Below are 24,442 nucleotides of genomic sequence, written 5' to 3' on the forward strand. Positions count from 1 at the left end.
GAAATCTTACTCCAGATTTTCCTCGTATGGCGTTGGGAGGTATGAAAATAGTGATGAGTTCGGCAACTTCAGGTGGAACTACCCACGCCAGGTGCTACCATGCTGCCTCTACACTACGAAAACCCCTTCTTGTGATGTCTTTGTCCTCCTCTGGAGGTCAGTTAAGTGGACTAACCCAATCAACAAATTCTAATGAAACTGAAGGGACGAGGTAAGGTCCCTTTGGTATTTCTATGAGCTATGGAGGAATGGGCAGGCCAATGAACAGTTTTCAGAGGATGAAAGCTGAGGGGGAAGGTAAGTATGTGTTCATCCAATTTCCATCTGAAAAGTTGGAGTGGGGTGAGGAGAAGGGCATTTAAAGTTGGCCTCTTTAACACTATCCCTATCAAATTACCCATAACATTTTTCACAGAACTAGAACATATAATCCTAAAATTCATGTGGAACCATAAAAGACCCAGAATTGCCAAAGCAATCCTGAAGAAAAGAACAAAGCAGGATGCATAACCCTCCCAGGCTCCAGACAATACTACAAAGCTACAGCAATCAAAACAGTATGGTATTGGCACAAAAAAAGACATATGGATCAATGGAACAGAATAGAGAGCCCAGAAATAAACCCACACGCCTAAGGTCAATTAATCTTCTACAAAGGAGGCAAGATTATACAATGGGAAAAAGATAGTCTCTTCAGCAATGGTGTTGGGAAAGCTGGACAGCTGCCTGTAAATCAATGAAGTTAGAACACTCCTTCACACCATACACAAAAATAAACTCAAAATGGCTTAAAGACTTAAACATAAGACATGACACCATAAAACTCCTAGAAGAGAACATAGGTAAAACATTGTCTGACATAAATCATACCAATGTTTTCTTAGGTCAGTCTCCCAAGGAAATAGAAATAAAAACAAAAATAAACAAATGGGACCTAATCAAACTCACAAGCTTTTGCACAGCAAAGGAAACCATAAACAAAATGAAAACACAACCTGCAGAATGGGAGAAAATATCTGCAAATGATGAGACTGACAAGGGCTTAATTTCCAAAATATACAAACAGCTCATACAACTCAACAACAAAAAAACAAACAACCCAACCCCAAAATGGGCAGAACACCTAAATAGACATTTCTCCAAAGAAGAAATACAGATGGCCAGTAGGCACATGAAAAGATGCTCAACATTGCTAATTATTAGAGAAATGCAAATCAAAACTACAATGAGGTACCTCCTCACACCAGTCAGGATGGCCATCATTAAGAAGTCTACAAATAACAAATTGCTGGAGAGGGTGTGGAGTAAAGGGAACGCTCCTGCACTACTGGTGGGATTGTAAGATGGTGTGCTCACTGTGGAAAACAGTATGGAGGTTCCTCAGAAAACTAAAAATAGAATTACCATATGATCCCGCAATCCCACTCCTGGGCATATATCCAGACAAAACTATAATTCAAAAAGATACATGCACCCCTGTGTTCATAGCAGCACTATTCACCATAGCCAAGACATGGAAGCAACCTAAATGTCCATCCACAGATGAATGAATAAAGAAGATGTGGTACATATATACAATGGAATACTACTCAGCCATAAAAAAGAATGAAATAATGCCATTTGCAGCAACATGGATGCAACTAGAGATTATCATACTAAGTGAAGTAAGTCAGAAAGAGAAAGACAAATACCATATGATATCACTTATATGTGGAATCTAAAATATGACACAAATGAACCTATCTATGCAACAGAAACAGAATCACGGACATAGAGAACACACTGGTGGTTGCCAAGGGGGAGGGGGTTGGGGGAGGGATGAAGTGGGAGGTTGGTGTTAGCAAATGTAAGCTTTTATGTATAGAATGGATACACAACAAGGTCCTACTGTATAGCAGAGAGAACTATATTCAATATCCTATGATAAACCATAATGGAAAAGAATATTAAAGAAAGAATGTGTACATATGTATAACTGAATCACTTTGCTATACAGTAGTCATTAACACATTATAAATCAACTGTACTTCAATTTAAAAAAAAGTAAAAAAAAAGTTAAGGTGGGCTCTGTGACAACCTTGTGTGATGTGACTGTTGGCCTTCTGGTTAATATGTAGAGGACTGAGGCCATGTGAGTGGTGGGTTTCTCCTGAAGGGGGTCATTATTCCAGGGCAGGTCACAGGAAAGGAATGCATCCAGAGATAGGAAGTAGACCTCGGAAGGCAGCCTTAGGTGGGCAGAAGAGAGATGGTAGTTTGGTTGGAACTGCAAGGATCCATGATGATAAGAATCAAGATGATTGTTGAAAAAGTTAAATTCCTGAGTCCCATTTCAGACTGGCCTAATGCATCCAAATCTCCAGGGGGGTAAAGTTTATTGTCTGGGAATCTGGGAAACACTTCCTGTGAGGACAACAGAGGGAAACTGTGGAGGCAGCACCTTACGGGCTAGATTATCTGGGATTATGAGCTCCTTGTTTGTGACTTCAAGGCCTTCTGGAGGGTGACTTCAAGGCCTTCTGGAGGGTCCTGTTTACACATCCCAGCCTGTGCTAAAGGTCTTTGAGGGGTAGGATGTGGGTCCCCAGTTAGACCCCAGTGCTGATGGGGGCTTCACACAGTTGCCCAGTCCTAGCCTTCTAGGCAACTCTGCACGTGATTCATGAGAGAGCCCCAAGGGAGTGTGGAAACAAAGGCAGGGTCGTGTCTCCTGCCCTTTCCTCCTGTATTTCCAGACTGGGGAAATTTGGACTCATTTTTTAAGGAAGGCATGGTTTTGTGTTGGAAGAGGTCAACGGCTACATGTCTACAACTGGAAGCATCAAAGACATTTATCAGGAGAAGGCAGAGTAGAGGAAAATACTAGCTGGGTTGAGATGGAAAATGCTTGAGATTGTCCAAGTGGGCAGAAGTTTGAAAACTGCCTCAGACAGGGCTCCTTCCTCTCAGTGCCTTCCAGCCCCTGATGGACCAGTCAGTGTGGTGGGCTGGGCTCTGCCAGCTGCCACCCTGGACACAGGAAACGCAGATCCCTGAGCCTCTGGTGTAGAAGCTTCTCCAAAGGAAAGAGAGGTCGGGAAGCACACTGAGGGGGTGGTGATTGGGCCGGAGGGGTGAAATGTCCTCTCACTGTTAGTGGGCAACCATGCATGGTTGGGCTGCTTCATGCCATGAGCCCTCCTGGGATCTTGCATACCTGGAATTCCTGGAGTATCATGCATGCTGCCACCAATCTGAGTACCCCAACAGGAACAAAGGGGAGGATATGGATGCAGCTTTTGCTAGTAAGGAATGCTTTGGGGGGGTGGGTGGAGATTCCTGCTGCGCGAAGCATGTGACTGCTTGGATAGGCTATCTGTGTCTTGCTTCGCTCAGCGGGGTGCCCAGCCCTCTGGCTGAGTGTGGCCAATGCTGGGAGCGCAGGGTGACTTCACGCCCTCACTCCCGGATGGGGCAGGGTGGCAGACAGCAACCTGATGAGGAAGGGAGTTAGTTATGTGGTGATTTAACTGCTCTGCGTGTTCTCCTGGAGCCTGCTCAGGCCTGAAGGTGCGGAAGTTGGGCAGGGCAGTTTGGTGGGCGTGGATGAGCCACCACTGCTGTCATGTGCCAAATCACTCGTAAGACATTTCCTTAAAGGCCTTTGAATGAGTGAGTGAGTCCTGCCTACAGGTGCTGGGTGAGCCAAATGGCTTATTTATTAGGAGTTTTCACAAAGGCAGAGGCCTGTCTCTTCCGCAGGATGGAGAGGCTTGGGGAGGTCCTGGTCTCTACAAGGGCTATGGTTCTTCCTCAAGCTCAGCGTCCTCCTGGTGGCCCAGACCCCATGTAGGAAGTAATCACTTCCCCGTCTGTCAAGTCTCCCAGGCCCCACCAGACACTCTCTGGTGCTCCTGCCTTCCTTCAGGCCTTTAGGTGCTAAGTTGCTCCAAGATTTCCTTCCCCAGGCCCTGAAGCTCTGCTGTCTCAGCGCTTTTTGTCCGGCTGGATTTTTCGCATAGGAGCCTGCAGGGTGGGAGCCGGAGCACAGCTCTGCAGGTGCCAGACCGGGCTGAGCTGCTTCCCCGCTGCCTCTCCATGAATACTATAACAGTTGTTTGCAATCCACGGGTGGAATCTGGCAGAGCCTGATGTCCTTCACAAGGGCCTGTGTCCTTCATGGCTGTGTGCTGGGGCGGGAACTTCCCACCTGGTTAGACGTGTGTGGCCTTGGGCAGGTCGCTGCACTGCTCCCGTCCTAGCCCATCTCTGGGGTGCCCTTCGGCTCTGGATAAAAGCCAGAATTGTGGTCCAGCTTCTATAAGGGTCTCCTCTTTCCATAGTAGGTTGCTGGCTTTGGAATTCTTTCTCTGTTTGAATTACAATTCAATACTACTACCATTAAAACTACTGAGTAAAGTAAAAGATTTTTTGAAGTTTTTAGATCCTTAAAATATATCTGACTTAAGCACATATGTAAACTTAAGAGTACTGTGTTGAAAGTCATTTAGATAATTATTTTTCTTTGCTTTTATGTTACTGATTTGATATACAATTAGGGTCATTTATTCCCGTTAATATTCAGTATTAAGATTAATTTTAATTTAATTTTTGAACACATAAAACATATACTATTTGAAAAGATGTGCTAAAAAAAGTCTTGGTTCAACCCCTTTCTTATCTACCCTGTTCCATTCACCCCTTCTAAGTCATCATTATTTTGATTAAGTTCAGGTATATACTTCCAGTGTTTCTTTGTTGATATATATGTGTATATATATATGTATATATGTGTATATATATATGTATATGTATATGTATATGTGTATATACATACATGTGTATATATACATATACGTGTATGTATATATGTGTATATATATGTATGTATATATGTGTATATATATATACACATATATAGCTATATATATCTACATCTATATCTATATCTATATCTATATATGTACATATATACACACAATCTATATTTACATATAATACATATTGCAATATATATGCTAATATATAGTATATAATATGCTAATATATTACAATATATACTAATATATAGCATATAATACATACTATTATATATAGTAATATATATATATAGTAATATATAGTGTGTAATATATAGTATTTTATGTATCTATTTATTTATTTATGTACTAATATATGCTGCTCAGCACCTTGCTTTTTTTTTTTTACATCTTTATTGGAGTATAATTGCTTTACAATGTTGTGTTAGTTTCTGCTGTACAACAAAGTGAATCACTTATACATATACATATATCCCCATATCTCTTCCCTCTTGCGTCTCCCTCCCACCCTCCCTATCCCACCCCTCTAGGTGGTCACAAAGCACCGAGCTGATCTCCCTGTGCTATGCAGCTGCTTCCCGCTAGCCATCCATTTTACATTTGTGCATCTTGCTTTTTTCATCTAATAAATACCTCCTGGCAATCATTCCATATGTAGAGATCGTTCTCATTTTTTTTGGTATTAGCTACATAGTACCCCGTTATGTGACTATCCCATAGTTTGTCAACTATTATGGACATTTGGGTTGCTCCTAATCTTTTTTTTTTTTTTTTGGCTACGTTGGGTCTTTGTTGCTGTGTGTGGGCTTTCTCTGGTTGTGATGAGCGGGGGCTACTCTTCGTTGCGGTGCATGGGCTTCTCATTGCGGTGGCTTCTATTGTTGCAGAGCACGGGTTCTACGTGTGTAGGCATCAGTAGTTGTGGCGCCTGGGCTCAGTAGTTGTGGCTCACGGGCTCTAGAGCTTAGGCTCAGTAGTTGTGGCGCACGGACTTAGTGGCTCCGCGGCATGTGGGATCTTCCCAGACCAGGGCTCGAACCTGTGTCCCCTGCATTGGCAGGCAGATTCTTATCCATTGCGCCACCAGGGAAGTCCCCTAATCTTTTAATATTACAAATAATGTCACAATAAATAACCTGCTTATGTTGTTTTTTATTTGAGTAGGTGCATCTTCAGTGCAAACTTCTAGAAATGAGCTACTTTGAAAGGTAAATGCATATGTAATTTTGTTAGATATTGCCAAATTTTCCTCCATAAGGTGTCTGCCATTTTGCAGTCTCATTAGCAATACGTAAAAGTGCCTATTTCCTAACAGCTTCATCAATAGAGTGTGTTATCCAAATCCAACTTTTGGATTTTTGCCAATCTGCTAGGCAAGAGATCATATTTCAGGGCAGTTTTAATTTACATTTCTCTACCTATGAGTGAGACTGAGAATCTTTTCAAAGGTTAAGAGCTTTTTGACTATTCTGTGATCTATCTGTTTATATTCTTTGCTCATTATTTACTGGGTTGTAGTCTAGTTTTGGGGGTTTTTTTTTTGTTTTTTTTAATTTAACTCAATTCTTTCTTGAGGCAAGCAAAGTAACTTTTCACTTGTACCTATTAGAGAGATATATTGGGTTGGCCAAAAAGTGCCTTAGGTTTTTAAGTAAAAATAAAAGACACATTTTTCATTTTCACCAAGAACTTTATTGAACAACGTATTCACCCTTTTGTTCCATTACCTTCTGCCATTTTTTTAGGCAACTTCATAATTCCATCTTCCCAAAACTTTTTATCTTTTTGAGCAAAGGACAGTTCCAGGTACCTTTTACAGTCTTCCAGGGAATTGAAATGTTTTCCATTAAGAGAACTTTGTAAAGACCTAAATAAATGCAAATGCAAAGGTGCAATGTCTGGTGAATATGGCAGATGAATCAGAACTTCCCAGCCAAGCTGTAACAGTTTTTGCCTGGTCATCAAAGAAACATGCGATCTTGCGTTATCCTGATGGAAGATTATGCGTTTTCTGTTGACTAATTCTGGACGCTTCTCGTCGAGTGCTGCTTTCAGGTAGTCTAATTGGGAGCAGTACTTGTTGGAATTAATCGTTTGGTTTTCCGGAAGGAGCTCATAATAGAGGACTCCCTTCCAATCCCACCATATACACATCATCTTCTTTGTATGAAGACCGGCTTTTGGTGTGGCTTTTGGTGATTCATTTCGCTTGCCCCACTATCTCTTCCATTCCACATTATTGTACAGCATCCACTTTTCATCGCCTGTCACAATTTGCTTTAAAAACGGAACGTTTTAATTACGTTTAAGTAGAGAATTGTATGCAGAAATACGGTCAAGAAGGTTTTTTTCACTTAACTTATGTGGATCCCAAACATCAAAGCGATTAACATAACCAAGATGGAGCAAATGAATTTCAACGCTTGATTTGGGTATTTTGAGTATGTTGGCTATCTCCCGCATGGTATAACGTTGCTTGTTCTCAATTAATGTCTCGATTTGATCGCTATCAACTTCAACTGGTCTACCTGACTGTGGAGCATTGTCCAGCAAGAATTCTCCAGCACGAAACTTCGTAAACCACTTTTGACACGTTCGATCACTCACAGCACCTTTTCCATACACTGCACAACTCTTTTTTTGCATTTCAGTTGCATTTTTACCTTTCTTGAAATAATAATGCATAATATGCCAAAAATGTTGCTTTTTTCTTCCATCTTCACTATTAAAATGCTACACAAAAATTCACCAAATTTGATAAGTCGTTTTTTAAATGCACGCTTATATGACAGCTGTCACATACAATCTAACAAAATTGTTTTGAATGAAGTTAAAGACAACTAATTGCTACTAGAGCCATCTTATGGGAAAAAAACCACAAACCTTCTGGCCAACCCAATAAAACACAAAGTCAAACCAACAAGGAAACATTGCAATACTGTCCCTTGCTCCCTCACCCCAAAACCCACTCTAAACCAAAAGATGTTGGTGATCCCTTAAAATTTAACCTTTCTTCATAGGTCCTATCAAATTGACTAGAGAACTTTGGCACCAAAGCAATGTTTCATTATTTTTCAGAATCATGGCCAGTCAGCTGGTTTTGTTAGAACATGGTGTTAACGCAACAAAGATGGCAGTTTTGATACCCACATGTTCTGTTGGCTCTACATTGAGAAAAGCTGTTCCCCAGTCAGGAGTGGGGCTGCCCAGCTGCCTTCCATTCAAACAGAAGTCTCAAAAGAATACTCTGTGGGTAAGGAAGGGGCAATGGCATCATCTCCAAACACAGTTCACCCAGGGGGTGGATGCTCCAACTCCTGATTCTTTGGAGGCCGGGTATAGGTTTCTGCCTGGGAGTTTCACTGTGAGGTCAGCAGCCAGTTGAGAATATACATGTGTCCAACAGGAAAGCATGCAGAGCCCCACGTGGTGATGTTCTCAAGCTGGCTGCCTCAAATGGAATGGCAGATGGGGCTCACCGGCACCATCCCAGCAGTAGTTCTAAAACTATGTGTGATGTCTCTATATTATTAATTACCTATTGCTGCATAAGAAACTATCCCCAAATGAACAAACATATATTATCTCACATGTTTCTGTGGGTCAGAAATTTAGGAGCAGCTCAGCTGTATTGTTCTGGATTATAGTCTCTTAGGAGGATGTGGTCAAAATGTTAGCCAGGGCCACAGTCCTCTGAATTGACTTGGGGGCTGGACAGCCCACTTCTGGGATGGTCCCTCACAGGGCTGGCAAGTTGATGCTGGCTCAGTTGCTCTCCTTGGGGACAGCCATAGGGCTTCTGGAGTGTCTTCACAACATGATGGCTGGCTTCCCTTGGAGCAAGAGGTTTAAGAGAAAGCAAGGAGGAAGCTGCAGTGCTTTTCAGAATTTAGTCTTGAAGTCATACATTATCATTTCCACCATAACTTATTTGTTAGAAGCAAGTCATTAAGTCTCGCTCACTCTCAAGGGGAGAGGAATTAATTTTTACCTTTTGAAGGGAGGCACCCCATAGAATTTGTGGCATATTTTAAAATCATCATAGTCCCCAAGGCTTGGATGCTTTTCCTCTTGTAACTGAAGGACTGCCAGACCCCTGGGCTCTCCAGTATGTCTACCTTTCTGGTAAATCAGAGGAAAATGCAGCCTCCTCCCAGGTGGATGGCTTCTCCCCTTAGGAATTAACTTTCATCACAACCTGCTTTCCTTTGACCTCTTTTAACAATGGAATTGATTAACATGCAGATTTCTGGACCTTGCTGAGAGATTCTATTTCACCGGGTCTTAGGGGTTGGTGAATCTGTATTTTTACAACTATTTCAGGTAAAGTGAGCCCTTTGGCTCTGACCCGGAAAGACAGAGTGAGGCACTCGCTTTTCTAGCACTGTGCTTTTCTGTCACTTAATCATTGAGGGAAGACTGGACCACATCACTGTATCCCTCAGAGCACTCAGCATCACACATGGCAGAGGGTTAGCGCATTGTAGAACCTCCTTGATGGATGGAGGATGGATGGGTGATGGATGGGTGAGTGAAGGAATTCATCAATGATTGAAGTGCAGTTGTATCAACTTAGATGATCCTTTTTCAAAAGTTAATATTCCCAACATTACCTATGAAACCATTCTTGCCCCAAAATATTTAACCTGACTCTCATGAAGCCTCTTGACCTAATTAACAGTTTATAGAAAATATAGAGGATGAAGGAATGCATTACACAATACCTTGAGAAAATAACCAGATGAATCTAGAATTTGGGGAATTCAATAAGATGACTGACTTGGACTCTTGAAAAAGTCTATGTCATGGGGGAGAAAGGGGCAGAAGCACTGTTCTAGATCAAAGGTTGCCAAACTATGACCAACAGGTCAGTTGCCTATTTTTGTAAATATAATTTTATTGGAACATAGTCATGCTTATTAGCTTATGGATTATCTATGGCTGTTTTTGTGCTACAGTGTCACAGTTGAGTGATTGCAGCAGAAACAGTGTGGCCCAGCAATCTGAAATATTTTTTATCTTGCCCTTCAGAAAAAGTTTAGACCCCTGTTCTAAATTAAACGAGACCAATGACTCCTCTGCTTCCACTGATGACAGAATAAGTAGTACTGGCTGGCCATTCTGCCATACACAATTAGAACACTGGATATATGAAACAATTGTTTTTAGACATGAAGTAAATGGCAGCACAGAGTGAAAGGAAACAAACAAGGTGAGCCCTACAATCATCTAGGTTTTCTACCAGAGGCATTTGCTGGATTCCCAACCCAGGGAGGGGGATGCAAACAGTATACAGCATTCTCACTGAGCTGACAAGACAGACACTGAACGGGGGTTGGGGGGGTGGAAGGGAGGCTGAGGCAGCTGGAATTTGCAGGGTAGAACATTTTAGAGGAAAAAACTACACAGAGAAAGAATTCTAGGCCCTGGGGTTCTCTTTGAGTCTTTGGCTAAATACTAGGTAGTGCATGTGTAGGGGAGACACCACAAATTGTGTTAAAAAAACAACTATCCAGAAAGAAAGGCTACCAGGGAGCTGTAAACATAACAACTCCTGGAGCCCACAGAGTTGGGAGATGCTAGAGTTTTGACCAACCAGAATGGAAAGGCCTCACTGAGCATGGAGGGCTTTAGGAGTAGACTACCAGAAAGGCCACGCCTCAGGATTAGGGCAAACCTACTCTAGCTAAGCTGCCTCAACAAAGCTTAAAAATAAGTCTTAAAAGAATCAAGTCAATCCACATATAAATTAATTGCCTGTGAAAACAAAACTCAACAATCTTTAAAGGAAGACCACATAGATGCCTTTGACTTTTGATTCCAACTTTACTGAGAGTTTTAATCATGAATGGGTTTTGAAATTTGCAAAATGCTTTCTCCTATTAACCTTTAGCTAGCATCATATATTTTGGTAAAAGACTATTTTCCCCCAAGATCAGAGACAAGGAAGGAAGTTTTCTTTTACCATTTCCATTCAACATTTTGCTGTGGTCCCAGCTAGTGCAAAAAGGCAAGAAAAAAAAAGGGTAAATATTGAAGAAGTAAAACATGATTGTGACCATAGAAAATCCTAAGGATTCCACAAAAAAGCTAGTAAAACCAAAAAGTGAATCTAGCAAGTATGCAGAACACAAGGTCAATATACAGAAATCAAAAGTATACCCATATTCAGCACAAACAACTGGAAAATGAAATACTATTTATAGTATCAAAAAATTGTTTTCAAATAAACTTATATATAGATATATGACTGTGTACTGAAAACTACAATAGATTGTTGAACAAAATTAAACAATCTCCATGAAATTAAATTATCTCCAAATGAATGGACAGATTTACCATGTTCATGGATTGGAAGAATCAGTATTGTTAAAATACGTAAGTTCTCCCCAACAGATTAATAGATTCAATACAATCGCAATCAAAACCTCAACAAGCATTTTTAAAAATAGAAAATGGGAAGTTTATTATAAAATTTATATGAAAATGTAAAGGACCAGAAGACTCAAAATAATTTCAGAAAAGAAGAACAAATCTGAAAGACTTACACACTGAATTCAAGACCTACTATAAAGCTATAGTAATCAAGACACTGTGATATTGACATAGGATAGACAATGGACTAGCATAGAATCTAGAAGTAGACCTGTATATACATGGTCAATTGATTTTTTTTTTTTTTTGCAAAGGTGCCAAGGTAAGAGAATGGGAAAAAAAACAGTCTTTTCAACAAATGGTGCTAGAACAACTGAATATATGTATAAAAAATACTTAACCCCTATCTCACACTACATATAAAAATTAACTCTAAATGGATTCTAGGCCTACATATAAAAGCTAAAACTATAAAACTTCTAGAATAAAACACAGAACAACCTTGGAATAGGCAAAGATTTGTTAGGATACAAAAAAGCACCAATCTTAAAAGAAAATACTGATAAACTGGATTTCACTAAGATTTAAAACTTCTGCTCTGCAAAAGACCATCAAAAAATGAAAAGTCAAGTCACTGACTAGAAGAAAATATTTGTAATACATAAACCTGGCAGAGGACTCATAAGTGCAAGTCAATAATACAAAGATAACCCAATTTTTAAAAGGGCAAATATTTGAACAGACACATCACAAAAAGTATATATATATAAAAGCAATAAGCACATGAAAAGATGTACAACATCTCTAGTTATGAGGGACATGTAAATTAAAATCACACTGAGATACACCCAGTAAACGCCATTTTTACTGTCACTACACAACCCATAAAATGGAAAAAAGTAAAAAGATTGATAATATTAAGCACTGGTGAGGATATGGAGAAACTATTCATATATTCCTCGTAAGAATGTAAAATGTTATCAACACTTTGGAAAACAGTTTGGCAGTTTCTTATAAAGTTAAACATATACTTACTGTATGACCCAGCAATTTTACATCTAGATTTTTACTCAACAGAAATGAAAACATATGTCCACAAAAAGAGTTGTATATGAATGTTCATAGTAGCTTGAATCACAATAGCTTAAAACTGGAAACAATCCAGTTCATCAGTGGGTGAATGGATAAACAAACTGGTATATTCATACAATGGAATATTACTCATCAATAAAAAGGAACTAACTACTCATATATGCAACAAGACAAATGAATATCAAAAATATGCTGATCAGGGGGAGACCTTCAAGATGGCGGAAGAGTAAGACGTGGAGATCACCTTCCTCCCCACAAATACATCAGAAATACATCTACATGTGGAACAACTCCTACTGAACACTGGCAGAAGACCTCAGACCTCCCAAAAGGCAAGAAACTCCCCACGTACCTGGGTAGGGCAAAAGAAAAAAGAAAAACAGAGACAAAAGAATAGGGATGGGACCTGCACCAGTGGGAGGGAGCTGTGAAGGAGGAAAGGTTTCCACACACTAGGAAGCCCCTTCGCTGGCGGAGACGAGGGTGGCAGGGGGGGAAGCTTTGGAGTCATGGAGGAGAGCTCAGCAACAGGGGTACGGAGGGCAAAGCGGAGAGATTCCCGCACAGAGGATCAGTGCCGACCAGCACTCACCAGCCCGAGAGACTTGTCTGCTCACCCGCCGGGGCGGGCGGGGGCTGGGAGCTGAGGCTCGGGCTTTGGAGGTCAGATCCCAGGGAGAGGACTGGGGTTGGCTGGGTGAACACAGCCTAAAGGGGGCTAGAGCACCACGGCTAGCCGGGAGGGAGTCCAGGAAAAAGTCTGGACCTGCTGAAGAGGCAAGAGACCATTGTTTCGGGGGGCGCGAGGAGAGGGGATTCAGAGAGCCGCTTAAAGTAGCTCCAGAGACGGGCATGAGCCGCGGCTATCAGCATGGACCCCAGAGACGGGCATGAGACGCTAAGGCTGCTGCTGCAGCCATCAAGAAGCCTGTGTGCAAGCACAGGTCACTCTCCACACCTCCCCTCCTGCGAGCCTGTGCAGCCCTCCACTGCCAGGGTCCCATGATCCAGGGACAACTTCCCCGGGAGAACGCACGACGCTCCTCAGGCTGGTGCAACGTCACGCAGGCTTCTGCCGCCACAGGCTCACCTTGCATTCCATACCCCTCCCTCTCCCCCTGGCCTGAGTGAGCCAGAGCCCCCGAATCATCTGCTCCTTTAACCCCATCCTGAGTGAAGAACAGATGCCCTCAGGCAACCTACATGCAGAGGCGGCTCCAAATCCAAAGCTGAACCCCCGGAGCTGTGCGAACAAAGAAGAGAAAGGGAAATTTCTCCCAGCAGCCTCAGGAGCAGCGGATTAAACCTCCACAATCAACTTCATGTACCCTGCATCTGTGGAATACCTGAATAGACAACGAATCATCCCAAATTGAGGCCATGGACTTTGGGAGCAACGATATATTTTTTTTCCTTTTTCTCTTTTTGTGAGCGTGTATGTGTATGCTTCTGTGTGTGATTTTGTCTGTATACCTTTGCTTTTACCATTTGTCCTAGGGTTCTGTCCTTCCTTTTTAGTTTTTGTTTTTTTTTTTTTTTAGTATACTTTTTAGCGCTTGTTATCATTGGTGGATTTGTTCTTTGGTTGCTCTCTTCTTTCTTTCTTTTTTCTTTTTTTATTACTTATTAATTTTTTTAAATAATTATTTTTATTTAATAACTTTTTTTTATTTTTTTCTTTCTTTCTTCTTTTTTTCTCCCTTTTCTTCTGAGCCGTGTAGCTGACAGGGTCTTGGTGCTCCAGCTGGATGTCAGGTCTGTGCCTCTGAGGAGGGAGAGCCGAATTCAGGACATTGGTCGACCAGAGACCTCCCAGCTCCATGTAATATCAAAAGGCAAAAGCTCTCCCAAGGATCTCCATCTCAACGCTAAGACCCAGCTCCACTCAACGACCAGCAAGCTACAGTGCTGGACACCCTATGCCAAACAACTAGCAAGACAGGAACACAACCCCACCCATTAGCAGAGAGGCTGCCTAAAATCATCATAAGGTCACAGACACCCCAAAACACACCACCGGACATAGACTTGCCCACCAGAAAGACAAGATCCAGCCTCATCCACCAGAACACAGGCACTAGTCCCCTCCACCAGGAAGCCTATACAACCAACTGAACCAACCTTAGCCACTGGGGGCAGACATCAAAAACAACAGGAACTACGAACCTACAGCCTGTGAAAAGGAGAACCCACAGTAAGTTAAGCAAAATGAGAAGACAGAGAAACACACAGGAGATGAAGGAGCAAGGTACAAACCCACCAGACCAAGCAAATGAAGAGGAAATAAGCAGTCTACCTGAAAAAGAATTTAGAGTAATGATAGTAAAGATGATCCAAAATCTTGGAAATAGAATGGAGAAAATACAAGAAACATTTAACAGGACCTAGAAGAACTAAAGAGCAAACAAGCAATGATGAACAACACAGTAAATGAAATTAAAAATTCTCTGGAAGGAATCAATAGCAGAATAACTGAGGCAGAAGAAGGGATAAGTGACCTGGAAGATAAAATAGTGGAAATAACTACTGTAGAGCACAATAAGAAAAAAGAATGAAAAGAATTGAGGACAGTCTCAGAGACCTCGGGAACAACATTAAACACACCAACATTCAAATTATAGGGGTCCCAGAAGAAGAAGAGAAAAAGAAAGGTACTGAGAAAATATTTGAAGAGATTATAGTTGGAAACTTCCTTAATATGGGAAAGGAAATAGTTAATCAAGTCCAGGAAGCGCAGAGAGTCCCAAACAGGATAAATCCAAGGATAAACATGCCAAGACACATATTAATCAAACTATCAAAAATTAAATACAAAGAAAAAATATTAAAAGCAGCAAGGGAAAAACAACAAATAACACACAAGGGAATCCCTATAAGGTTAACATCTGATCTTTCAGCAGAAACTCTGCATGCCAGAAGGGAGTGGCAGGACATATTTAAAGTGATGAAAGGGAAAAACCTACAACCAAGATGACTCTACCCAGCAAGGATCTCATTCAGATTCGACAGAGAAATTAAAATCTTTACAGACAAGCAAAAGCTAAGAGAATTCAGCACCACCAAACCAGCTCTACAACAAATGCTAAAGGAACTCCTCTAGGCAGGAAACACAAGAGAAGGAAAAGACCTACAATAACAAACCCAAACCAATTAAGAAAATGGTAATAGGAACATACATATTGATAATTACCTTAAATGTAAATGGATTAAGTGCTCCAACCAAAAGACACAGACTGGCTGAATGGATACAAAAACAAGACCCGTATATATGCTGTCTACAAGAGACCCACTTCAGACCTAGGGACACATACAGACTGAAAGTGAGGGGATGGAAAAAGATATTCCATGCAAATGGAAATCAAAAGAAAGCTGGAGTAGCAATTCTCATATCAGACAAAATAGACTTTAAAATAAAGACTATTACAAGAGACAAAGCAGGACACTACGTAATGATCAAGGGATCAATCCAAGAAGAAGATATAACAATTGTAAATATTTATGCACCCAACATAGGAGCACCTCAATACATAAGGCAAATGCTGACAGCCATAAGGGGAAAATGACAGAAGCACAATAATAGGGGGGAATTTAACATCCCACTTTCATCAATGAACAGATCATCCAAAATGAAAATAAATAAGGAAGCACAAGCTTTAAATGATACATTAAACAAGATGGACTTAATTGATATTTATAGGACATTCCATCCAAAACCAACAGAATACACTTTCTTCTCAAGTACTCATGGAATGTTCTCCAGGATAGATCATATCTTGGGTCACAAATCAAGCCTTGGTGAATTTAAGAAAATTGAAATCATATCAAGTATCTTTTCCAACCACAATGCGATGAGACTAGACATCAATTACAGGAAAAAATCTGTAAAAATACAAATACATGGAGGCTAAACAATACACTACTTAATAACCAAGAGATCACTGAAGAAATCAAAGAGGAAATCAAAAAATACCTAGAAACAAATGACAATGAAAACACAATGACCCAAAACCTATGGGATGCAGCAAAAGCAGTTCTAAGAGGGAAGTTTATAGCTATACAAGCCTACATCAAGTAACAAGAAACATCTCACATAAACAACCTAGCCTTATACCTAAAGCAATTAGAGAAAGAAGAACAAAAAACCCCCAAAGTTAGGAGAAGGAAAGAAATCATAAAGATCAGATCAGAAATAAATGAAAAAGAAATGAAGGAAACAATAGCAAAGATCAATAAAACTAAAAGCTGGTTCTTTGAGAAGATAAACAAAATTGATAATCCATTAGCCAGACTCATCATGAAGAAAAGGGAGAAGACTCAAATCAATAGTTAGAAATGAAAAAGGAGAAGTAACAACTGACACTGAAGAAATACAAAGGATCATGAGAGATTACTACAAGCAACTCTATGCCAATAAAATGGACAACCTGGAAGAAAAGGACCAATTCTTAGAAAAGCACAACCTTCCGAGACTGAACCAGGAAGAAATAGAAAATGTAAACAGACCAATCACAAGCACTGAAACTGAGACTGTGATTAAAAATTTTCCAACAAACAAAAGCCCAGGACCAGATGGCTTCCCAGGCGAATTCTATCAAACATTTAGAGAAGAGCTAACACCTATCGTTCTCAAACTCTTCCAAAATATAGCGGAGGGAGCAATATTCCCAAACTCATTCTACGAGGCCACCATCACCCTGATACCAAAACCAGACAAAGATGTTCACAAAGAAAGAAAACTACAGGCCAATATCACTGATGAACATAGATGCAAAAATCCTCAACAAAATACTAGCAAACAGAATCGAACAGCACATTAAAAGGATCATACACCATGATCAAGTGGGGTTTATCCCAGGAATGCGAGGATTCTTCAATATACGCAAAGCAATCAATGCGATACACCATATTAACAAACTGAAGAATAAAAACCATATGATCATCTCACTAGATGCAGAAAAAGCTTTCGACAAAATTCAACACCCATTTATGATAAAAACTCTCCAGAAAGTAGGCATAGAGGGAACTTACCTCAACATAATAAAGGCCATATACGACAAACCCACAGCCAATATCATTCTCAATGGTGAAAAACTGAAACCATTTCCACTAAGATCAGGAACAAGACAAGGTTGCCCACTCTCACCACTATTATTCAACATAGTTTTGGAAGTTTTAGCCACAGCAATCAGGGAAGAAAAAGAAATAAAAGGACTCCAAATCAGAAAACAAGAAGTAAAGCTGTCACTGTTTGAAGATGACATGATACTATACATAGAGAATCCTAAAGACTCTACCGCAAAACTACTAGAGCTAATCAATGAATTTGGTAAAGTAGCAGGATACAAAATTAATGCACAGAAATCTCTTGCATTCCTATACACTAATGATGTAAAATCTGAAAGAGGAATTAAGGAAACACTCCCATTTACCACTGCAACAAAAAGAATAAAATACTTAGGAATAAACCTACCTAATGAGACAAAAGACCTGTATGCAGAAAACTATAAGACACTGATGAAAAAAATTAAAGATGATACAAACAGATGGAGAGATATACCATGTTCTTGGATTGGAAGAATAAACATTGTGAAAATGACTATATGACCCAAAGCAATCTACAGATTCAGTGCAATCCCTATCAAACTACCAATGGCATTTTTCACAGAACTAGAACAAAAAATTTCACAATTTGTATGGAAACACAAAAGACCCTGAATAGCCAAAGCAATCTTGAGAAAGAAAAACGGAGCTGGAGGAATCAGGCTCCCGGACTTCAGACTATACTACAAAGCGACAGTAATCAAGACAGTATGGTACTGGCACAAAAACAGAAATATAGATCAATGGAACAGGATAGAAAACCCAGAGATAAACCCACGCACATATGCTCACCTTATTTTTGATAAAGGAGGCAAGAAAATACACTGGAGAAAAGACAGCCTCTTCAATAAGTGGTGCTGTGAAAACTGGACAGCTAAATGTAAAAGAATGAAATTAGAACACTCCCTAACACCATACAGAAAAAGAAACTCAAAATGGATTAAAGACCTAATTGTAAGACCAGACACTATAAAACTCTTAGAGGAAAACATAGGCAGAACACTCTTTGACAAATCACAGCAAGATCTTTTTTGACCCACCTCCTAGAGAAATGGAAATAAAAACAAAAATAAACAAATGGGACCTAATGAAACTTACAAGCTTTTGCACAGCAAAAGAAACCATAAACAAGATGAAAAGACAACCCTCAGAATGGGAGAGAATATTTGCAAATGAAGCAACTGACAAAGGATTAATCTCCAAAATTGACAAGCAGCTCATGCAGCTCAATATCAAAAAAACAAACAACCCAATCCAAAAATGGGCAGAAGACCTAAATAGACATTTCTCCAAAGAAGATATACAGATTGCCAACAAACACGTGAAAGAATGCTCAACGTCACTAATCATTAGAGAAATGCAAATCAAAACCACAATGAGGTATCACCTCACACCAGTCAGAATGGCCATCATCAAAAAATCTACAAACAACAAATGCTGGAGAGGGTGTGGAGAAAAGGGAACCCTCTTGCACTGTTGGTGGGAATGTAAATTGATATAGCCACTATGGAGAACAATATGGAGGTTCCTTACAAAACTAAAAATAGAACTACCATACGACCCAGCAATCCCACTACTGGGCATATACCCTAAGAAAACCATAGTTCAAAAAGAGTCATGTACCACAATGTTCATTGCAGCTCTATTTACAATAGCCAAGACATGGAAGCAACCTAGGTGTCCATCGACAGATGAATGGATAAAGAAGATGTGGCACATATATACAATGGAATATTACTCAGCCATAAAAAGAAACGAAATGGAGTTATATGTAGTGAGGTGGATGGAGTTAGAGTCTGTCATACAGAGTGAAGTAAGTCAGAAAGAGAAAAACAAATACCGTATGCTAACAAATGTATATGGAATCTAAAAAAAAAAAGAAAAAAAAGTGGTTCTGAAGAACCTAGGTGCAGGACAGGAATAAAGTTGCAGACATAGAGAATGGACTTGAGGACACGGGGAGGGGGAAAGGTAAGCTAGGATGAAGTGAGAGAGTGGCATGGACTTATTTACACTACCAAATGTAAAATAGATGGCTAGTGGGAAGCAGCTGCATAGCACAGGGAGATCAGCTCGGTGCTTTGTGACCACCTAGAGTGGTGGGATAGGGAGGGTGGGAGGGAGACGCAAGAGGGAAGAGATATGGGGATATATGTATATGTATAGCTGATTCACTTTGTTATAAAGCAGAAACTAACACACCATTTTAAATCAATTATACTCCAATAAAGATGTTTAAAAAAAAAAAAATTGCTGATCAGGGCTTCCCTGGTGGCACAGTGGTTGGGAGTCTGCCTGCCAGTGTGGGGGAAACGGGTTTGGGCCCTGGTCCAGGAGGATCCTACATGTCGTGGAGCAACTGGGCAGGTGTGCCACAGCTGCTGAGCCTGCGCTCTGGAGCCCACGAGCCACAACTACTCAGTGCACGTGCCACAACTACTGAGTGCACATGCCACAACTACTGAGGCCCACGTGCCTGGAGCCCATGCTCTGCAACAGGAGAGGCCATCGCAGTGAGAGACCCACACACCACAGTGAAGAGTGGCCCCCGATCGATGCAACTGGAGAGGGCCTGCGCACAGCAGCGAAGATCCAACACAGCCAAAAATGAATAAATAAAATAAATACATTTATTAAAAAAATATGTTGATCAAAAGAAACCAGACACAAAAGAAATAAACTGTATTCTTGGATTTATGAAGTTCTTGACCAGACATAGCTATCCACAGTGATAAAAATCAGACCAGTGGTTGCCTGGGGCAGGGGTTGAAGGGGTGATTGGTTGCAAAGGTGGCATGAAGGAACATTTTCTATATTTTGATTGTGGCAGTTGTTATAAGAGTACATATATGTATGTATATACACACATGTATATTAAACTGAAACTGTACATTTAAAATGGATGCATTAAAATGAATGTTAATTTTACTTCAGTTAAAAAAGTCTAATAGACTAAAGAGAAATAATAACCAAATGCACTGTGTGAATTCCAACTGGATCCTGATTTGGTGAAAACACACCTATAAAAGATTTTTAAGATGACTGGGAAATTTTGAATATGGTCTGGCTATTAGGTAATATTACAGAACGATTGTTGATAGTCTCAGGTGTGATAATGTTATTTTGGTTGGGTAGAAGCATGTCCTTACTCTTAGGAGATGCATGCTGAAGTATTTAGGATTGAACTGTCATGATGTCTGCAAGTTATTTCAAATGGTTCAATAAGAACAAAAATATGTGCACAAATACACACAGAGAGATGAAACAAATCTGGCAGATGTTAACACATGTTGAAAAGACGAAGGGCATATAGAGTTTCATTGTACTTTCAACTTTCATGACTTTTCTACATTTCCCACCAACTTTCAATAATAATAATAATAATAGCTATTATTACTACTGGGGGAAGAAAAGTTACTGTTGAGGTGTTATGGCTTGCCCCAAAGTCTACAAATTCTTCTTTAGAGGACACTTATGAAGACATGGCTAGAGTCATAATTTTCTCCAAGTTATTCTAAGTGCTTGTTTTTGAACAGAATCCCAGAAACTAAGAGTGTTACAGATACCTGATTGCAGCTCTGGTGGCTTTCTGGCTCTCTTGGTAGCTTGCTGGGGCAGGGAGGGTCTCGAAACACGTTGTGTCAGGGACATCCAGGCAGGGGCCACTTCTCTGCTGCCCTTGGTAGGAGGGAGGTGAATGGATAACCAGTTACCCTCCCTCCCCCCGCACTGTTGAACCCTTCTCTGAGCCTGCACAGGCGTTCCCCAGCTGAATCCTGCCAGCCAAACCAAGTCTCAGGGAAAACAAGACGCAGGTGGCCCTGTTTGCTAAACAGTGAAAAGCAGGTTTACGCAGGCACCTTACAAAAGGCTACACACCCCTTACAAAAGGTTACATTTTGGCATAAAAATGTCTCTCTTCAGACCTCAAAAGCCTGAGACAGTGCCCAGAGCCTTGGGCAGGTGAGGTCTTGGAGCTGGTGAGGGAAGGGTAGGAAATCTGGAAGTTCTTCCTTAGGAAGGCCCACCTTCAGCAAGTAGGGGGCGGAGCCAGGGAAGGGAGGAGTCTGATGGGGGGAACCTGTGGTAAACGTGGGAAATGTTACATGAGCGTTTCTGAGGTTAAGGGCTGAAAATAGTTCACTGGATCGGGCTGCTGGGTGGGCTTGGGGCTCAGGGCCTTAGTAATTTCCTTAGGTAAGGGCTGGGGGGTAAGGAGAAGGGCTTAGAGATTGCCCAGGAAGGAGGGAAATGGGGGCACAAGGTGTAAAGGATTCTTCAAGAAGGTGGGTTGCAACACCGTGATGGTTGTGGTAAAGGGCATGAGGTCGGGGAAAGGAGGAGAGGGTTTCAGTGTCTGGAGACCTGAGCGTGCCCAGAGACCGAGTGGAGCAACTGGGACAGAGGAAGTGGGATAGTTAAGAGAGCCAAGGGTTAGGGATGAGATCATAACCCACGTGGAGGGCAGTTTAGCAAGAAGAGACTTCTCTGAGACGGAGGGAGAGAAAGAGGGGGGCAAAGACGTGTGGGTGTTTTGAAGTCCTGGGTAGATACCAAGGCCACCCAGCCAGTTTACCCACTACACATTCTACTTTCATATCTTTAGAAATAAGAGTGACATGACATAAATCACAGCAAGATCCTTTTCGACCCACCTCCTAGAGAAATGGAAATAAAAACAAAAATAAACAAATGGGACCTAATGAAACTTAAAAGCTTTTGCACAGCAAAGGAAACCATAAACAAGACCAAAAGACAACCCTCAGAATGGGAGAAAATATTTGCAAATGAAGCAACTGACAAAGGATTAATCTCCAAAATTGACAAGCAGCTCACGCAGCTCAATATCAAAAAAACAAACAACCCAATCCAAAAATGGACGGAAGACCTAGACATTTCTCCAAAGAAGATATACAGATTGCCCACAAACACATGCAAAGATGCTCAACGTCACTAATCATTAGAGAAATGCAAATCAAAACTACAATGAGATATAATCTCACACCGGTCAGAATGGCCATCATCAAAAAAATCTAGAAACAACAAATGCTGGAGAGGGTGTGGAGAAAAGGGAACCCTCTTGCACTGTTGGTGGGAATGTAAATTGATACAGCCACTATGGAGAACAGTATGGCGGTTCCTTAAAAAACTAAAAATAGAACTAACATACCACCCAGCAATTCCACTACTGGGCGTGGCGTATACCCTGAGAAAACCATAATTCAAAAAGAGTCATGTGGCTGGCTCGCCTGTTGCGGAGGCCGCCGGTTCCCCGCTTGCAGCCCTCCGCTGATGGCTTCGTGCTACCCGGGGACCGGGAACCCGGGAGACTCTCGTCTGTGGTGCTGAGGGTGTGCCTCACCAGCCCACGGCGCGGAAGAGGGACGCCCCGGCCTTGGGGCCACTGCCCTCGCTTTATTTTCATTGTCGCGAACGCCGTCCGCCCGGGAGGCGCCCCGTGACCGGCGCAATGAGTGCCAACGAGGACCAGGAGATGGAACTGGAGGCATCGCGTTCTGTTTATGAAGGAGATGAAAGTTTCCGGGAATTAAGTCCGGTTTCATTTCAATATAGGATAGGTGAAAACAGTGATCCCAAAGCCTTCCTAATAGAGATTTCCTGGACAGAAACCTATCCCCAGACACCTCCAATCATATCTATGAACGCCTTTTTTAACAACACCATCAATGTATTTCTTGTGCATTGCAGATCGTCAGCTGTAAAACAGAGCATATTAGCCAAGTTACAGGAAGCAGTGGAAGTCAATCTCGGGACGGCCATGACCTACACGGTGTTTGAATATGCCAAGGAAAATAAAGAGCAGCTCATGGAGAATCACCATCCTGTTCCTTCTGCTACGTCCATAAGCAATATCATCTCAGTGGAAACTCCTAACACAGCCCCATCAAATAAGAAAAAAGACAAAAAAGAACAACTTTCAAAAGCCCAGAAACGTAAACTGGCAGATAAAACAGATCACAAAGGAGAACTTCCTCGAGGCTGGAACTGGGTTGATGTGGTGAAGCATTTAAGCAAAACTGGCTCTAAAGATGATGAATAGCACCTGGAATTTGAGACGAGGGAGGAAGAGCATCCTTTAAAAAGAATATGAAGCCCTTTTCAAATTCTCATCCCTATGGAGCAGAAGACTGAGTGACCAGTGAGTTCACAGCATGATCCATATTAATAGGCTTCTTGTCTTTATGTCTTCATCCCTTCTTTCTCTTAATACTGAAGCGTAAATTGCTTCAGAGAAATTTAAACACTAGTATTTGAACTTTATACATAATATTCTTTGTAGTTCCTTTTTATTTTTCAAGGGTGAACTGCTTTTTAATAAATGAATATCTGTTTATACTTTCCTCCTGGTTTGGGTTATGATGTTTGATCATGAGAGCTTTCAATGGTATGTGGAATAGGATAAAGAAAAAAAAACACCCAAATCTGCCAAATGCATTAGAAAGCATTTGACTAGAAGTGCTGGTTCCTATTTAAAACCGTTCTCTTTGCTGCATATACCAAAATGGGAGTAAAAGATGCCTTAATATTTAATTTTTATATTGTTAGAGACAATGGTTTTAATAAATTCCTATTTATCTGTTGTTGTGTAAAAAAAAAAAAAAAAAAAGTCATGTACCACAATGTTCATTGCAGCTCTATGTACAATAGCCAGGACATGGAAGCAACCTGTGTCCATCGACAGATGAATGGATAAAGAAGATGTGGCACATATATACAATGGAATATTACTCAGCCATAAAAAGAAACAAAATTGAGTTTTTTGTAGTGGGGTGGATGAACCCAGAGTCTGTCATACAGAGTGAAGTAAGTCAGAAAGAGAAAAACAAATACTGTATGCTAATACATATATATGGAATCTAAAAAAAAAAAAGGTTCTGAAGAACCTAGGACAGGAATAGGACAGGAATAAAGACGCAGACGTAGAGAATGGACTTGAGGACACGGGGAGGGGGAAGGGGAAGCTGGGACGAAGTGAGAGAGTTGCATGGACTTATATATACTACCAAATGTAAAATAGATAGCTAGTGGGAAGCAGCCACATAGCACAGGGAGAT

At 40.9% G+C, this 24,442-nt stretch overlaps 1 protein-coding gene and 1 pseudogene across 2 annotated transcripts in view; one reads left to right on the plus strand and one right to left on the minus strand.

Annotated features, from left to right (window-relative positions):
• LOC309622494 (uncharacterized protein) overlaps window positions 1–24,442 on the minus strand; it is a 96,441-nt gene that overhangs the window by 66,459 nt on the left and 5,540 nt on the right. The window lies entirely within an intron of this gene.
• Window positions 22,555–24,366, plus strand: LOC309622451 (RWD domain-containing protein 4 pseudogene; annotated as a pseudogene). Its single transcript has one exon. The product of its transcript is annotated as an RWD domain-containing protein 4 pseudogene (transcript).

The sequence above is a fragment of the Balaenoptera borealis genome, assembly GCF_965194805.1.
Source record: "Balaenoptera borealis genome assembly, chromosome: 2".
NCBI classification, from domain to species: domain Eukaryota; kingdom Metazoa; phylum Chordata; class Mammalia; order Artiodactyla; family Balaenopteridae; genus Balaenoptera; species Balaenoptera borealis.